Below are 5000 nucleotides of genomic sequence, written 5' to 3' on the forward strand. Positions count from 1 at the left end.
TTCCGCAACGAAGTGCGGTACTCCAGCAGTTTTAGGAGGCGTGAGGACTCATTTCTTTCCCTCTGGAAGGCACGCCTCTTTCGGTAGACAGCCTTCTTCATGCCCGTCAGCTCTTTCGTCCACCACGGATTGGACTTTCTAAATCTACGCTTTCTCGGCATCGACGCGGTGCAGGCATCCTTGATGATGTCTGTGAGCGTTTCTGCCATTCCTATAGTTTCCTCCGCTGACTCCAGGCTCAGGACTTCGAGCCTCGATCGTGAAAGATCGGACAGGGTCTCGGAGAATCGCTCCCAGTCGGCTCGACGAGTGTCGAACCGAGAGTTCGCGACTCCGCGATTCCCCGTCGCGGCTCTGGGTGCCCGCAACCTAATGTCAACGGCGTTGTGGTCGCTGGTCGTCCACGCACACCTTACGTTCCAGCTCCTGATGAACGGAGACATGGAAGGCGACGCCAGGGTTACGTCGATGTATGACGACCCGGTTGGCGTCCAGAAGGTAGGTGGTTGAGCTGCGTCGTTCACAACGTCCATGCTAAACGCGGCAATCAGAGTCTCGAATTGAGCTCCTTTCTCGTCTGTGCCCCGGGGGCTCCAGAGCGAGGATTGCGCGTTAGCGTCTGTAGAAACTAAAAGTCTCTCCCCCCTCAGTGCGCAGAACACCTTCTCAAGGTGGCTGAGGTGCTTTTCTATTTCGTCGCGGTGCTGGAAATAGCACGACACCGCGTAAAAGGAAAAGCCGGGTGCTAGCACTTCCGCACAGGCGCAGTGGGAGTTGCTGAGCTGCGAGACGAAGATCATGTCGAAGTTGGGGTTGCAGACGGCAACAGCCGCCCACGGGGGTTGTGGTTCGGCTGCCGCCAACCTCACTCCGGACCCTAAACCACTAATCCTATGTCGCGTGCCCAGCTGGCTGACGTATGCCTCCTGCAATAGCAGGACGTCTAGCCGCTTCTGGGCAATGAGCTCGCGTACCTCTCCGGTGACCGCAGCTGAACGTCTCATGTTCAGCTGCAGTATCCTAATTTCGGGGATATTTTTGGGTGGGGGCCTAACAACCATAATCAGTTCGGGAGAGCGACTGATTTATGGCAGCTATATACGCGGGGCAGTCCTTGCTCGTCACGCAGTGGGAGGAGGGTTTCTTACCCCTCATGCAGTTCACGCAGGTGGCCGGCTTTTCTTTCTTCGGGCAGGTCTTGATCCCGTGCCCCGCCTCCGCGCAGTGGCCGCAGGTCTCCTTCTCGGCCTTGCAGAACTTGGCAGGATGGCCGAATCCCTGGCACTTATAGCACCTGGTCACGCTGACGTGGTCCCGGACCCTGCAGCAGTTCCAGCCCACGTACAGCCTCTCCTTGGAGACCAGGAGGTCCCGGGCACGCTTGCTGACCTCGAATATCAGGTTGCAGCGGTCCCTGGTTTTATCACCGCTCCTGTAAACTAGGTTAATCTCCTTGGAGAGGCTGGCCGCTTCCTCTTTGCTGAGGTTCTGCTGCAGGATCGCTGCGGTCGTCTCCTTGGGGTCCTCCTGGGTCCGCGGGACATCGAAGACGATGATCCGCGGGTTCCGCTTGGCCGGAGCTCCTACGATAAAACCGGCAGCTTTTAGTTTTTGGTGCGCCATTAAGGTTGCCACGTCGGTGTTCTTTGACGTGACCAGCGCGATGCCTGAACCCTGCACCCTGCGGACGCCCTTGATTTGCAGGCCGTCCGCTCTTGGCGAGACCAGCTCGAAGACCGCCTCCTTTGTCTTCGAGCTGTCCTCGTATTTGCTGGTGTCTGCCGGCGTGATGATGACCACGTTGGGGGGGTCCTGCTTCTGCGTGGACCTGGCTGCCGTAGCGGACCTGACGCCGACGCGTTCGGCATACGTTGTCGGCTTTTTGGGGGCGGCGGCTGCGGCGGCGGCGACGGCGACGGCTTTGTCCTGGAGCGCCTGGCAGGAACGCTTGCACTCCTTGGACTCGGCCTGGACTGCCTCAAGACGTCCCTCCAGCCTGCTGCTGTAAACGAGGGCTTTAATGAGTAAGTCGTTAAACTTGGCGGCCTGTGTGCACAGGGCGTGCACCACAGTGGACGGGATGTCGTTTCCTGGAAGCGTAATTTCATTAGTAAGCTGCCTATAAGCTTTGGCAGCGTGGGCTCTGAGGGCTGCCACGGTCGTGTCCTCGTCCTCCGAGTTGGCCCGGCACGGCTCCTCTGCTGTCTCCTGCGTGGTTTGTGCTGTCTGTGTTGTCTGTGTTGTTTGTTTATCCCTTTTCTTTTTCTTCTTCTTCTTTATGACCTCCGCAGGCTTCCGGAAGCAGAGGGGCGCGTCCGAGTTGGCTGCCTCGGTCTCCGAGTCCGTGGCCAGACATCGTTTCTGACGGCGGCGGGAGTCGGTCCCCGAAGAGGCGACCTCCATTGTGGAGCCGCGTCAAGGCCTCTGAAAATGTAGATGTTAGCCACAAAAAAAAAAAAAAAAAAAAAAAAAAAAAAAAAAAATTTGTTAAAAAGTCCTGAAATTTTTAAACAATTGTTTAAAAATTGTTTAAACAATTTGTTTAAACAATAGTTTAAACAATTGTCTAGTGTCCGTCCTTTTCTGCGTGTTCACTTTCGAATTTCGCGCACTGCGGTCTTTGTGAGTCTATGGTGGAAACTCGAGCTTCAATTTCGGCCCCCGGAGGTAATTGCTGCCAACCTTCGAAAAATTTTTGAAGTTGGCAGCAGTGGTCCTTTTTTTCCGTAGAGAGTTTCCTCTCTACTCGGCGGCGGCCAATCAGCGCGCGCGACACCGCTACCGCAGCGCTACCCACGCCGACGGTGGCGTCTCGAAGCTCGAGGTGGGTTTTCGATTTATTTTCCTGTTTTTGCACTTTCACAGTTTTTACACGATTGTCACAATTTGGGTCTCAAATTAAGCGTCTTCACAAATAAATAGTTTCCACGTAAACAGTTTGTTCGTGGGATCGATATTCCCGGAGGAATCCGGTCCCAAAGTCCGGCGTGCCGAGCACGTGGCGTGGATTTTTCCGGCACTGTTTTTTCGCACAATTGACACCAGAACTGCACAATTTATATATCCAGCGGATCGTCTTGGCCTCCTCTTCCCTTTGAACACCCTCTCGGAATTTTCCCTCAAGTTCTGCTACAGGAATCTCGGTTGAACGACGGAGCGATGTGACGGCGCGTCCTCTCCCTGCGACACCTGGCGGCAGAGTAGTAGATAGGGACAATTATTTGCGAATCTGGCCACCACGGAGGTGGCGCAGATATGTTTCCTCGCCATGTTGGCATACACAAAAACTTTAATACCTACCCCCCGACGGAACACCTACGAGGGGTCCGAACGTGGGTAAATCGCCGCCTTCGTTCAACATTCATTAGGCTGGGTACGGAAGACCCAGTCTTGACTCCTTGTCCGTGTAAGGAGTTTTCAAGTTTGTTTTGAGTTGGGTAGGCTGTGCTACCTACTCCAACTGTGTATAGAAGGTTATTAGGAGGGTTTTGCTTTGCCGCTTGACCGCGGCAGCGGGTGCCCGCCACCGCCCTCCGCAGTGACGGCACTCTGCCACATGTATTCGCCCCCTTTCTTCTACACGTCAGCAATGATTATGCAGCGTGCTAGGGTGGCGTATGTTGGTTATTCTTTGCCTATTGGCGTAACTAGGCGGCTGCACATGGTTGGTGCCCGTCTAGCGAAGATAGGCATGTTGCTGTTGGCGTAGCGGAGCTTCGCCAGCTACGGTAGCGGGTGTCAAGCACCTCACGCAAGCACCGCGGCCGTTCAGCTCCACAAAACCGTGATGGGGTGGAATCTGTGATGGGGAAGGATGGGACTAGGTAGGGCGGGTGCCATAGCCCTTTTTTGCCGCAAATACAGACTTGCGTTGCCCGGTCTCCGCCGCGTGGAGGCGGGGTTGGACTTTGGAGACCTAGATAGGGACAGATGGGAATCTCGTTAATCCATTCATGCGCGTCACTAATTAGATGACGAGGCATTTGGCTACCTTAAGAGAGTCATAGTTACTCCCGCCGTTTACCCGCGCTTTTTTGAATTTCTTCACGTTGACATTCAGAGCACTGGGCAGAAATCACATTGCGTCAACACCCGTGGGGGCCATCGCAATGCTTTGTTTTAATTAGACAGTCGGATTCCCCTAGTCCGTGCCAGTTCTGAGCTGAGCGTTGAATGGCGGCCGAAGAGGACGACCGCACCGATGGGAAACGCCACGGAAGCCTCGCAGCAAGGAAGATCCGCGGGAGGCCAAGGCACGGGACCGAGCTCGGATCCCAGCCACGAGAGCCGTTCACCTCGCCCAGGCCCGACACGTCAGCCAGACCCGCTTCCCGACCAAGCCCGACACGCCCCGCTCCTCAGAGCCAATCCTTATCCCGAAGTTACGGATCCAATTTGCCGACTTCCCTTACCTACATTAATCTATCGACTAGAGGCTCTTTACCTTGGAGACCTGCTGCGGATATGGGTACGAACCGGCGCGACACCTCCACGTGGCCCTCTCCTGGATTTTCAAGGTCCGAGGGGATGATCCGGACACCGCCGCAACTGCGGTGCTCTTCGCGTTCCAAACCCTATCTCCCTGCTAGAGGTTTCCAGGGAACTCGAACGCTTATACAGAAAAGAAAACTCTCCCCGGATCTCCCGACGGCGTCTCCAGGTCATTTTGGGTTACCCCGACGAACACTCTTACGAGGGCCCGAATGGTATGCGGTTCCGCTGCCGGGTTCCGGAATAGAAACCGGATTCCCTTTCGCCCAATGGGTGTTTTTTGTGCATGTATATAATAACAAAATATGCTGCGATTTATATAATAATAAAAAAATAAAATAAAATAGCTGCGGTTTTTTTACAAGTGTTTAACGTCTTAGGACACCTCATCTACATAGGATTTCTCTTAGGGCTTAGGATCGACTGACTCGTGTGCAACGGCTGTTCACACGAAACCCTTCTCCACGTCAGTCCTCCAGGGCCTCGCTGGAGTATTTGCTACTACCACC

General features: G+C 54.7%; 1 pseudogene; it reads right to left on the reverse strand.

Moving 5' to 3' along the window:
• Nucleotides 1-3864: 3864 nt before the first annotated feature.
• LOC143261754 (large subunit ribosomal RNA) overlaps nt 3865-5000 on the reverse strand; it is a 3017-nt pseudogene continuing 1881 nt past the window's right edge.

The sequence above is a fragment of the Megalopta genalis genome, unplaced genomic scaffold, assembly GCF_051020955.1.
Source record: "Megalopta genalis isolate 19385.01 unplaced genomic scaffold, iyMegGena1_principal scaffold0068, whole genome shotgun sequence".
Taxonomy (NCBI): domain Eukaryota; kingdom Metazoa; phylum Arthropoda; class Insecta; order Hymenoptera; family Halictidae; genus Megalopta; species Megalopta genalis.